We start from the raw sequence: 12,059 nt of genomic DNA on the forward strand, positions 1-12,059 counted from the left end.
CAAGATTTGTTTTACATATTTAGGTGCTGCTATGTTGGGTGTGTAAATGTTTACTAGGGTTATATCCTCTTGTTGGATTGTTCCTTTTATCATTTTATAGTATCTTCCTTTGTCTCTTAATATAACTTTGGTTTTAAAGTCTCTTCTGTCAGATATAAGTACTGCCATGCTAGTTTAGTTTTCTTTTCCATTTGCATGAAATACATTTTTCCATCCTTTTACTTTTAGTCTGTGTGTATCTTTCAATCTGAGATGGGTCTCTTGAAGGCAGCATATATATAGGTCTTGTTTTCTTATCCATTCAGCTACCCTATGTCTTTTGGTTGGAGCATTTAAGCCATTTTCATTTAAGATGATTATTGGTGGGTACATATGTAGGGCCATTTTATTGTTAGACTATTTTCCTCTGTTCTCTCTCTCTCTCTCTCTCTCTCTCTCTCTCTTTCTTCTTCTTAAAGCAAGCCCTTTAACATTTGTTGCAGTATTGGTTTGGTGTTAACAAACTCTTTCAGTTTTTTTCTTGTCTAGGGAGCTCCTTAGCTCTGCTTCAATTTCAAATGATAGTCTTGCTGGGTAAAGTAGCCTTGGTTGTAGGTCCTTGCTTTTCATCTCCTTGAATATTTCATGCCACTCCCTTCTGGCCTCAAATGTTTCTGATGAATAACCAGATGACAGTCTAATTGGTGTTCCCCTGTAGGTAACTACCTGCTATTCTCTTGTGGCTTTTAGGATTCTCTCCTTGTCTTTAAGCCTTGTCATTAAGCCTTGTCATTTTAAATATGATGTGTCTCAGTGTAGGCCTCTTTGGGTCCAACTTGTTTGGGACTCTCTCAGCTTCCTGGACTTGTGTTTCTTTTCTTTTACCAGATTAGGGAAGGTTTCAGTCATAATTTCTTCAAATAGGTTCTCAATCCCTTGCTCACTCTTCTTCTGGTATTTCTATGACATGGATGTTGTTCCACTTCCACTTTGGATGTTGCCCAAAATATTTCTTAAGCTCTCCTCATTTTTAAATTTCTTTTTCTTTTTGCTTCTCTGACTGGGTGTTTTTTCCTACCTTGTCTTCCAAATCACTAATGCAATCCTCTGCTTCATCTAACCTACTTTTTATTCCTTCCAATGTATTATTTATTTCAAATATTGCATACTTTATTCCTGTCTGGTCCTTTTCTATGGCTCCTATGTCTTTTTTTTTTTCATGCTTTTGAGTCTTATAATCATTAATCTAAACTCTCTATCTGATAAATTGCTTGCCTCCATTTCATGTAGTTCTTCTGCTAGAGAATTCTCTGGTTCTTTCATCGGGGATCTGTTTCTTTGTCTTCCCACTTTGGCTGCTGCTTTGTGCTTTCTGCCTTAGTTGTTAAAGTAATCAGCCATTAAACTGATCAGTCGTTAAACTAATCAAGCTGTAATCAGCAGCCCAGGCTTAAGCACCACAGGGTGGCACAGAGTAATTCCAATGGGCAGGGCTCTTGCTTCCCCTCAAGCTGATGCCATTCAGAGAGGAGTGCTCTGCCTGAAAGGGACGGCTCCTGCAGTATGGGGGATGACTCAGCACAGGGATCCTGGCGGCTGTTTCTTCAGTTCTCTCCCCAGAGCCAGCCACCTTAGACTTTTCTCAGTCAGTGCTACTCCACTCTGCTCTCCTTCTGCTGGACCCCAAGGCTACAAACAGAATTTAATGTGTTGGCCCTTCAAGAGACTCTGAGTGTCCAGCTGTCCCTCCCTGGAAGACAGAAATATTGCTGTTTTTCACAGTTTTATGTTATCTAGGTTCCCTTCTGGCTCTGATGCTGTAGGCTGGAGAGCTCAGCTTGTGGTTTAGACCCCACAGTTATCACGGGGAACCCATAGCCCCTGAAATATTCCTCTGGATTTTCAGCTGCTGCCTGTGGGATCCCAACCAGGCCTCTCACATCTTCCCACTCCCTACCAGTCATGTTGTGGTGAAGTGGTTTCTTCTGTCTGTCCATGGTTATAAGGCTCTCAATTGAGATTTTGCTAGATACTTGGCAGCTGTGAGTTTATGATTTTACTCTCTGTAAAGTGCCAGGGTACAGCTTGTTGCCATGCCAGCCAAGATTGGGGCTGCATCACCATCAGACTGATTCAGTCAGCTATCATCTATCACATGCCTACAGAGTGCAGAAATCACACTGAACAAAATTCTGTGAACACGATTGACAAGGTTTCTGCCCTCATGAAGCTTACATTCTAAAGTGTTGGCTATAGGTCAAAACTAGATGTTGATGGGTAAGAAACTACTCTGGTACTTCAAGCAAAGTATTCCTATGTTACCTATGAATTAAATGGGATAATAACTGTTATGAAGGGGAAAATAAATTTAAGGTATTGATCCTAAGAGAGACCTACTACTTAGGAAGCCAGAGTTTGTTCAGCAGACAGGTTTAGGTGAGGTAATTAAGTAAAAACCTGTTTGTTATTTTGCAGGTCAAGAAAGCAGCTCAGTGGGGGTTCAGCGAGACCAAAAGTAAAGCATTCCTGGACCATGAGCAGGCTGTTGCTTATGTGCTATGATTTGAAATGAATTGGGAAAGCTGCCAGTTTAAAAATGTCTCTCCCACAGATGTCTGGAAAATGTGAATGTTTACTTCTCTTGGGAGAGGTGGTGTTTAAAAGCATGGACTTTGGAATCAGGCAGGCTTGTTTGTGAATAGAAGCTCTGCAACTTACTAACTTTGAAGAAGTGACTTCTCTCTCTTAGCCTCAGTTTCCTCATCCATAAGATGAGGATAATTATGTCCCCTTATGGGGTTTTAATAAAGCTTAAAAGTTATTATAAATCAAGCACTATCACAGGTGTGCAGAAACAGGAAATATTCCATAAATGATAAGTATTCTTAATCTTATTTATATAAATTGATTCACTCATTTGGTCAACTAACATTCATTGAACTCCCACTATGTGCCACTAATCATGGCGCAACAAGGAAGACATTCAGGGAAGCAACTTCACTATAGTAAAATATAAAAGGCGCCCTAAGAAACAGTAATAGAATGAAACTTTTTCCTCCTTCCCAAAGCAGAGAAAGGAATTGAGAATATTCCAGAAGATGGGACAAGAAAGCCTCAGTAAATGACAAACGTTTTAGATCCATTTCATCCTAGAAGCTGAGATATAGATGGTAGAAACTGGACTGTCAATATAAGAGGATACTTCTTCCTAAAAACACTGTGTTCCCTTGACTTCTGCAGCACTGCACTCTCCTGGTTTTTCTCAAATTTCTCCAGTAAGTCTGCCTCAATTTCCTTTGTGGGGTATTTCTCCTTTACCATTCATTATATGTTGGCGTTCCTCAAGATTGTCTGAGATGGTTTTCTAATATGGTACACTCTCCTTAGGTGTCTCACCCATTATCAGTAATTTCCTAGGGATTTCAATTACCATCTAAATAACTCCCACATTTTTATATTCATGTCAAATCTCTTACGGATTCTTATTTCCAATTATATAGTGAAAAAATTTTCTTGGTTGCTTTAAGAACACTTCAAAATTAGAATGTCCCAAACTGACTTACCTACTTTCCAAAGCTCCTTTCATTGTTCCCTGTCTCAATAAGCGCCCCACCATCCCGTCAAGTGCTGTGCAAGTTAAAAAGCCTGGCACTCATTTCTGACTCCACCCTCCCCTCAGTCACCACATTTAATCAGTCATCAAGTCTATTCCTTCTACCTCTTAAATATGGATGTCTCGAGACTATTTGTTTCACTATCTGCATTGCCACCAACATAGTCCATCTAGGTTTCATATTGCCTCCACACATTGAGTCTACTTTACTCCCACCCATTCCAGTCTCCACACAGAAGCCAGACAGTGCAAATCTACCCATTAGCAATACTTTAGGTTGAACCCTTCAAGGCTTACCATTGTCCTTAGGCTAAATCCCAAACTCTTTACCAACCTGCCTTCTTATTGCTCTCCCATCTCCAGTCTTTCAGAAACTTTTGTTTCTTGGGACACACTACCCAGGCTATTGCCTGCCTCATAAGTTTACCCATAAGTTGTTCCCTTGATGAGAATGCTTTGCTCTCTTTCTTTTTACTTAACTAGTCTTCGTCATCTTTCAGGTCTTACCTAAAGGTTGCTTCCTCATTGAAACCTTCACAATGCCTCATTCTATGTGTAACTTCCCCTCTTACTCAGGTGTTTCATTATTACAGATGTTTATCAAGAATCCACTATGGACTAGGTACCGTGTCTTGAACTAGGAATATATATTAGTGAGGAAAAAAGAGATAGTACCCTCCTTAGGAAGCTCAGAGTCTTGTGAGAGAGATAAAAATTATCAAATAATTACATATAAATGTAAAATTGTAACTGTGAAAAGTGCTATGAAACAGAAGTACATGATGCTTTGAAAAGATTTGGTATGACAGAAAAGTGTCCCCGAGGAAATGATGATTGATCTAGACCTGAAGGCTAAGTAGGAGTTAATTGTGAGTTGAAAGGAAATAGAAGTTTCCTGCAGGGGGACAGCATATCATACAGAGACCCTGTGGCAGGAGGGATTTAGACAGCATTCAAGAACAGAAAGAAGGCCAGTGTAACTGGAGAACAAAGAGCAAGGTGACACCTATAAGATCTGCAGCAGCAGATGGGGCCAGACTTCTGAAAGGTCCTAGGGATCTGCAAGGGATTTGGGTCTTTATGGTAAGAGCCATTGATAAGGGGAAAAGCAGATCTGTATTGGGAAAGCAGATCTGTATTGTGAATGATGTGGAGAACAGATATCAAATAAGCGAGAATGGATGTTTCCAATAGTGAGAAGGCTATTGCAGAGGTCTAGGTGAGAGATGGTGCTAGCCTTGATCAGGGATGTGGTAATAGAGAGAGAGAAGGTAATTTGTCAGGGATATTTTGGACATGAAATCAATAAATTTGGTATTGCATTGTATTCAGAAAAGGATGCATTCCTAGTCCTCTGGTTTCCATGAAGAGAATTTTCCTTAAAGATTCCTGGCTTCTTGCTTCATCTCATACTCCTTCCCTGTAATTGAGGTGTTTGAGAGAGTGGGCTTGCAAAGCTCAACCTTTCTTGCTTTCTGTTTAGGACTGACTGCCTGCAGGAAGCATGTACTCTTGGTCTGCACAGGGGTTAAATTTTTTGAGAGGGCTGCAGTGGTCTGGTGTTATCAGGGACAGGGTAGGTAAATCTTCCCAAAGTTGGAGTGTTGAGTTAGAAACCTCATTTTTGCTTCATATATAAGTCACATTCTTCAGCCTGGCCTTCATCAGTAGTAAAGCTGACACATTGATCTCTATCTTCCTGACTCTTAATCTACTTACTTATTCAGGTCTCAGATGGGATTTGGGGGAGGAAAGAGACAATGAACCATGCTGACTTCTGGATTTTTGCTTATACAAATTCATACATGATCATGCCATTCTTTGATTCATTGATTTTTAGAGAAACACAGGACGGTGGAGAGAGAGAGAGGGAGAAACATTGATTTGTTGTTTCACTTATGTGTGCATTCATTGGTTGATACTTGTATGTGCCCTGATCAGGGATCAAATCTGCAACCTTGGCAGATCAGAACAATACTCTGTCCAACTGAGCTATTCATGGTGCTCACATGCTGAGCCACAGCATGGTGCTTTTTTTTTTTTTATTCTTTTCCTTCCCTCCTTCTCTTCCTTTCTTTTACCTTCCTTCCTTTCTTCCTTCCTCCCTTCCTTCCTGTCTCCTCCTTTTTTCAGATGGGGCAGTTAGAACTCAAAAACTCAAAATGTGGGACCTGTTGAGTTTGAGATAACTTTAAGATGTGGTATGGAAATGTCAAGTAGGAAATATTGGTCTGGGGTTCAAGGGTACAGCCTGGACTGGGCGTAGAAATTTAGGACTTGTCATCACATACATCACAATCATGGGCATGGATGAGCTCACCTGGGGAAGATAGGCCTGAGCGTTAATGAACTACAGTATTAAATAGCCAGTTTGAGGAGGATGAATTTGAGAATGTAGGCCAGTTTGCTGATATTGGAGCAGTTTCAGATGTCAGTGAGGAAGGATTTAGAAAGTGGGTAATGAGGAAAGGACTGATGGGGTTGGGGGTGGGGGGCAAAGAAATATAGAACCTTATGGGGATGATCCTGCATAGAAGATAGGGGCCAAGGGTGGGCTTACATATATACATTGGGCATTGACTAATGAATGTAGGGTTCAGATTTAGTTTAGAATCTTGTAATAATTCTATTATTTATAAGTATTTTGTAGTGCCTGGCTTCTCTTCTGGACAGACTTTGAAAGGTTATCATTTCTTGGTCACTACTGAATCCTCAGATGCATTTATCAGCACAATTCCAAATAACTCCAATAAATCTTCAGGTTCCCCAAAATATATCTGGCACACAAAAGTATAATTTCAGTATGTTAAAATATGCATTAAAATAAGACTGGAAAGAAATGTGATAAAATACTCATAGCAGTATGAGAGTAATTTTTCCTTTTAGATCTATATAATTTCTAAGTATTCTAGTTATTCTATTTGATATTGTTTTTAAAAACTTTTTATATTTTGTGGATATAAATCCTTTGTTGATTATATATTATAAATATTTTCTCACAGTCAGTTACTTCTTTTAACTGTGTCCTTTATTTTTTAATAGCTTTATAGAGTTAAAACTTGTCTACCATGAAATTTATGACTTTGTTTATACAATTGAACAGATTTTAGTAAATTTATATAATTTTGCAAACATCCATACAATCAAGTTTTAGAACACTTTTCTAGCTCCAAAAAATTAATGTTGTGCCCATTTGCATCAACCTCCTCTCTCACTTTCAGCCCCTGAAAAATGACAATCTGCTTTTTATAGTTTTGCCCTCTTTAAATTTTCTCATAAATGCTAACATGCAATATATATGGATTCTTTCATATAACATGGTATTCGTGAGATTCATCTATGTTGTCAGGTATATATTCATAGCTTGTTTCTTTTATTGCTGAGTTTTTAATTTATCCATTGTGTAGATATATTTGGCAATTATGAAAAAAGTTTTGTGGAGACATATATTTTCATATCTTTTGGACACACATCAGTAGGTTTTCTGGTGTACATAGTAACTTCTGAAGAAAATGCTAAATTGTCCCAAAGTGGCTGTAACAATATGTGAGAGTTTCAGTTTTTTCAAATCCATGAAATTATCAGTCTTAGATTTTAGCCATTCTTATGGGTATATAGCAGTATCCCATTGTGATTTTAATTTGCACTTACATAATGACTAGTAATGCTGGGCATGTTTTCATGTGCTTATTGCCATCTGTAGATCTTGAGTGAAGTGACTAAACAAACCTTTTGCCCATGTCTTTTATTGGATTGTTTGTCTTTACTGTAGGGTTGTAAGAGTTCTTTTTATATTTTGGATACAACTCCTCCATGAAACACATCTTGTAAATATTTCTTCTCAGTTTGTGACTTGTCTTTTAATTTTTAAAATGGTATTCTTAGAAGAACAAACATATTTATTTTTGATGAAGTGAAATTTATCAATTTTAAAGTTTTATTGTTTATCATATCTAAGAAATCTTTGCTTAGCCAAAGTCACAAAGATCTTTCCCATGTTTTCTTGTAAAATTTCCATAGTTTTAGCCCTCATATTGAAGAGTATTACATATTATAGACCCACATAATTTGAGTTAATTTTTGTGCGTGGGTGAAGTATGAGCCAAGGTTTTATTTTGCTTGCATAAACATGTCCAATTATACTTGCACCATTATTGGCGGGGGCGGGGGATCTTTCCTGCTGATTTAGCTTGGCACATTTGTCAAAAAAAATCAGTTAATATATATATTCCTGAACTCCCTCTTTTGTTTCATTGATCTATATGTTTATCCTTATGCCAAAACCATATTGCTTTGGTTAATATAATTTATGGTATGTTCTGAAATAATGTGTAAAAGTTCTCCAAGATGTTTCTTTTAGTCTTTTTCCAAAAATGTCTTGTGTATTCTGGGTTCTTTGCACTTTCACACAAATTTTAATATAAGTTTTAATTACTACCAGAAAAGAAAAATAAAAAGCCTGCTGAGATTTTGTTAAGGACTGCATAGGAGCTATATATTGGTTTGGAGAGAATTAATTATATTTAGTCTTCCGATTATTAAACATGATATAGCTCATATTCTTTAATGAGAATGGATTTCTCCTATAGTTACTGGATACAGGTAAATGTAAGTATCAACAGCAGATTGGAGGGCTGCTGTCAGGAAAGCACCCTAAGCTGTTCAGAATATGGCTGATACCCGTCATTTACTATGAAAAAAAGAAATTCAATGGGGTGTGGCGAGTGGGCTGCAGAAATCAATGAGTCAAAATCATTCTTTGCTGTTCTTCTTTTCTACTTGTTTAAGATACTTATAAGAAAGGATCATTTCAATCTGTCTCTCTTCGTTAATAATATATAATCGTATAGAAGTACTCAAGTACTGAATAGTTTTCAGTTATTGAAAAATCACTAGAAAATTGTGAAAGAATTGTTATAGCATTTTCAATACATGAAGAATAACATGAGAAAAGATTGCTGTTTTTTAAAGATCATTGTTTATCTTGAGACTTTTCTTGCTGCATTTTATTGATAAAGTAAATTATCTTGAAATGAATCTTCTTATCCAAACCAGAAAATTTAAATATATAAAAGAATGTCACTTGAATATCGATCCAAATATAAATAAATTGTAAATACTTAAATTTACTGAAAGATTTTTTTAAATATTATATATTATCTATTAATACATTTTAAAATACTAGATGTAAAATGAATGAAACAGAAACAATAATAAACCTTCCTTATATAAAGTGAAAATTTTTTCTTTACAATTTTTCTATTTGAGGAAGCAAAATACATTTGCACTAAGACACTAAGTCAGTGTAAACTAAAAAAAAAAAGAGCAAGCAATTGCTTACAGGAAATAAAATTTAACACTTTGTAGCTCCAATTACAGAACTGCAGAATAAGAAATAAATGAGACACAAGTTTGTATCTCTTATATTCAATGCTTCATATTATCAGCATCAATTACAGAGAAAATGTAAAAAGAGTTTTCAGTAAAAAAAAAAAGATACAAAGCTAACCCAACTGCATCCATAAATCTATAAAATTTCCACAAATATAAATAAACACATTTTTAAAAATCAACTATAATAATGCTACTAATAGTAGAATATTTTATAGGGTTCAAGTATTGTATCTCTACATGTTTAGTAATTTATTCAACATTAAAGTGTTTCATCAATAGCCCAATAATAACTACCAATTATAGATGAAAAAGAAATGTTATACACATAAAGGAGATAGATAAATGGATACCTATAGATAGATATAAACATATATAACATTTCTACTAGATATATTTTTTCACTGTATTTTGTGTCTGGAGGAAAACTACAAATCATTTCATAAGCCAACAAAAATGTTTTGAATGAATGAATTAATCTGCCTTGATTGCTCCATTTTACAAATGACATACTGATGGTCCAGCGAAGTTAAATGACATTCATTCATGCATTCATTCTTTCATCTATGTGTATATTTACTGAACAAATAATTTTTGAGCACCTATTATGTGCTGAGCCCTGAGTTACAAACTGGGAATTTGAGGGTAAACATTAATCCATGAGGTACCTAATCTATGGAACTTAATGTCTAGTGGAAGAAGACAGATATTAATTACACAAATAAATTACAACTGTGGCTAGAAGAAAATGATATGGTCAGGTAGATCAAGGAAAGTCCCCAAGGTGAAGTCATAAAAATAGTAGTTTAGAAAGTCCCTTTTTTCCCTGGCTTTCCAAAAGTGAGGCCTTAGAGCTCTGTGTAAAGAACATGAAGTTTATTATCAGACAGTCTGGGTCTGAATTCTATCTCTATTGCTCACCAGCTATGGGATTTAGAACAAATTATGTAGCCTTCCTTAGGCTTATTTTCCTCCTCTGGAACATGGGAATAATAAAACCCCTACTTCTCCGATTTATTATAAGAGTTAAGTGAGATGTTTTGTTAAGAGTAACTGTTCAATAAAATATAGCTATTCTTAAAAACAAACAAACCTGTACTAGAACTTATGTGTCCTAATTTTTTCTGTATCACTGTCACTCCTACATCAAGCACTTTTTCTGGCTTTGTCTTCCTTTGCCCTTGAAATACAGTAACCAGCTTTAATTAAGTTCTGATTAATCAGCTGTCGTATAATGCAAACGTGTAATGCCCCTCAAAGAACACAACAAAGATCAAGGCCAGGAAGGACTGTGCCGTTTCCTTATATCCCCTATGGTGCTCTTCAGTAATTTCTGTGGTATTGTCATCATTTGTCTTCTTCAATAGAGGATAGAAATAGAACATTAGACAGCACCATTTACAAATATCTAGGAAAAAAATGATTTTACAAACTTTATGCAAAAACAAACAAAAATCCCACTAAGGCTGTTAGCCCATCCAATGTTTGGTCAAGTTTAGAAAGGAATGAGTAAATACTGTTAATTGTATTTTTAAATAATCTCCTTTAATAGGCTAAGAATCCCTATAAATGGTACATGTTGAAAGTTATCCCTATAAATGGTACATGTTGAATCCCTATAAATGGTACATGTTGAAAGTTATCAACATACTATTTGAATAATTTGCTAATCATAAATCACCCTCAGCTTCCTCTCCAGCCTGCTCTTTTACACTATCCTACCAAATGGCCCTACTTCAGAGCCATATCTGAATCCTTCTGGCCTCAAACCCTACAGCTAGCTAATCAGTCACCAAAGCCTGGGGATAAAAAAATCTGTTAAATATTCCTTAGTTCCAGTTCTTGTTTTTTTCAGTACTTCATCATCATTGACCTGGAATAGTGACTCAATTACTAGTCTCATCCCTTACTCTTCTAATTAGTTTGCCTCACATAGCCTTCTGAGTAATTTAACAAGAAAACATGATTACAAAATGTGGCGGTACAGTGCCCCGCTCACCCTGAAAAGTCCCCTAATCCTTGGAACCTCTGAATGTGTTATGTTACATAGCAAAGTAATTAAGATATTAAACCTTAAGATAAAAAGATTGTCCTGGAATGGCCATGTGGGCCCTATCTAATCACACCAGCCTTTAGAAGTAGAGAACTTTCTCCAGCTGGAGTCAGAGAGAGACAGTGGAAAAGGAAGAAGAGATATATCTAGTAAAAGAAGGATTTGACATGCTGTTAGGGGCTCTGAGTTATAGGGGCCTGTGAGCAGGACCAGAGGGGCCTCTAGGATCGAAGGATACCCCTCACCCCAGGTGACTGCAACAAGGAAATGGAGAGAGTTTAGTCCTACAACTATAAAGGACAGGATTCTCCCTACAATATGAATGAGTGTGGGAGCTGATTCTTCCCCAGAACCTCCAGTAAGAAACAGAGTCTGCTGGAGCTTATATTTCAATCTGATGAGACCTACACTGGACTTCTAACCTACAGGTGTCATTTTAAGTTGTGGTAATTTGTTACTGCAACAATAGAAGCTAATATACAAGGGTTCACTGCTCAAATTAACAAAGGGCTCAAGTTACGCAACGGATATAATCCAAGCTCCTTAGCATGGTATAAAAACGTCATCGTCCTCTGTTCCCAACCTGCCCATCTAGCTTGCTCTCCAGACATTACCTCCCACCCCACTCCTGCCCTCCTTATGCCTCAATTTCCTGAATGCATGTTGTTCTCTCACTTTCCAAATGAGTCAAACTGGCAGACCTTCGGCTTGTTACTGAAGTCCTGAGGAGAAGCTACCGCCTCTGTGAAGACCTCATTCATTCTCCCAGGGAGTTTCTATTTTATTCACTCAATAAATACTTATTTAACACCTACTACATGCCAGGCATTGCTCTAAGTGCTGTGAACAAGACAGTACAAGTCCAGCGTTTCCTGGAGCTTCCATTCTGGTTGAGGGGAGTGGAGAACACATAGTAAATAAGGAATCAAATACATAATCAAGTTCACATTGTTATGAGTGCTATAAAGTAAATCAATAGGTTGTTGATATGATAGTGTTTTGATGCAGGAGAAGTGGCTTTAG

The sequence above is a fragment of the Pteronotus mesoamericanus genome, unplaced genomic scaffold, assembly GCF_021234165.1.
Source record: "Pteronotus mesoamericanus isolate MK-2021 breed Mesoamerican mustached bat unplaced genomic scaffold, CSHL_Meso_final scaffold_31, whole genome shotgun sequence".
In the NCBI taxonomy this organism is placed as follows: Eukaryota; Metazoa; Chordata; class Mammalia; order Chiroptera; family Mormoopidae; genus Pteronotus; species Pteronotus mesoamericanus.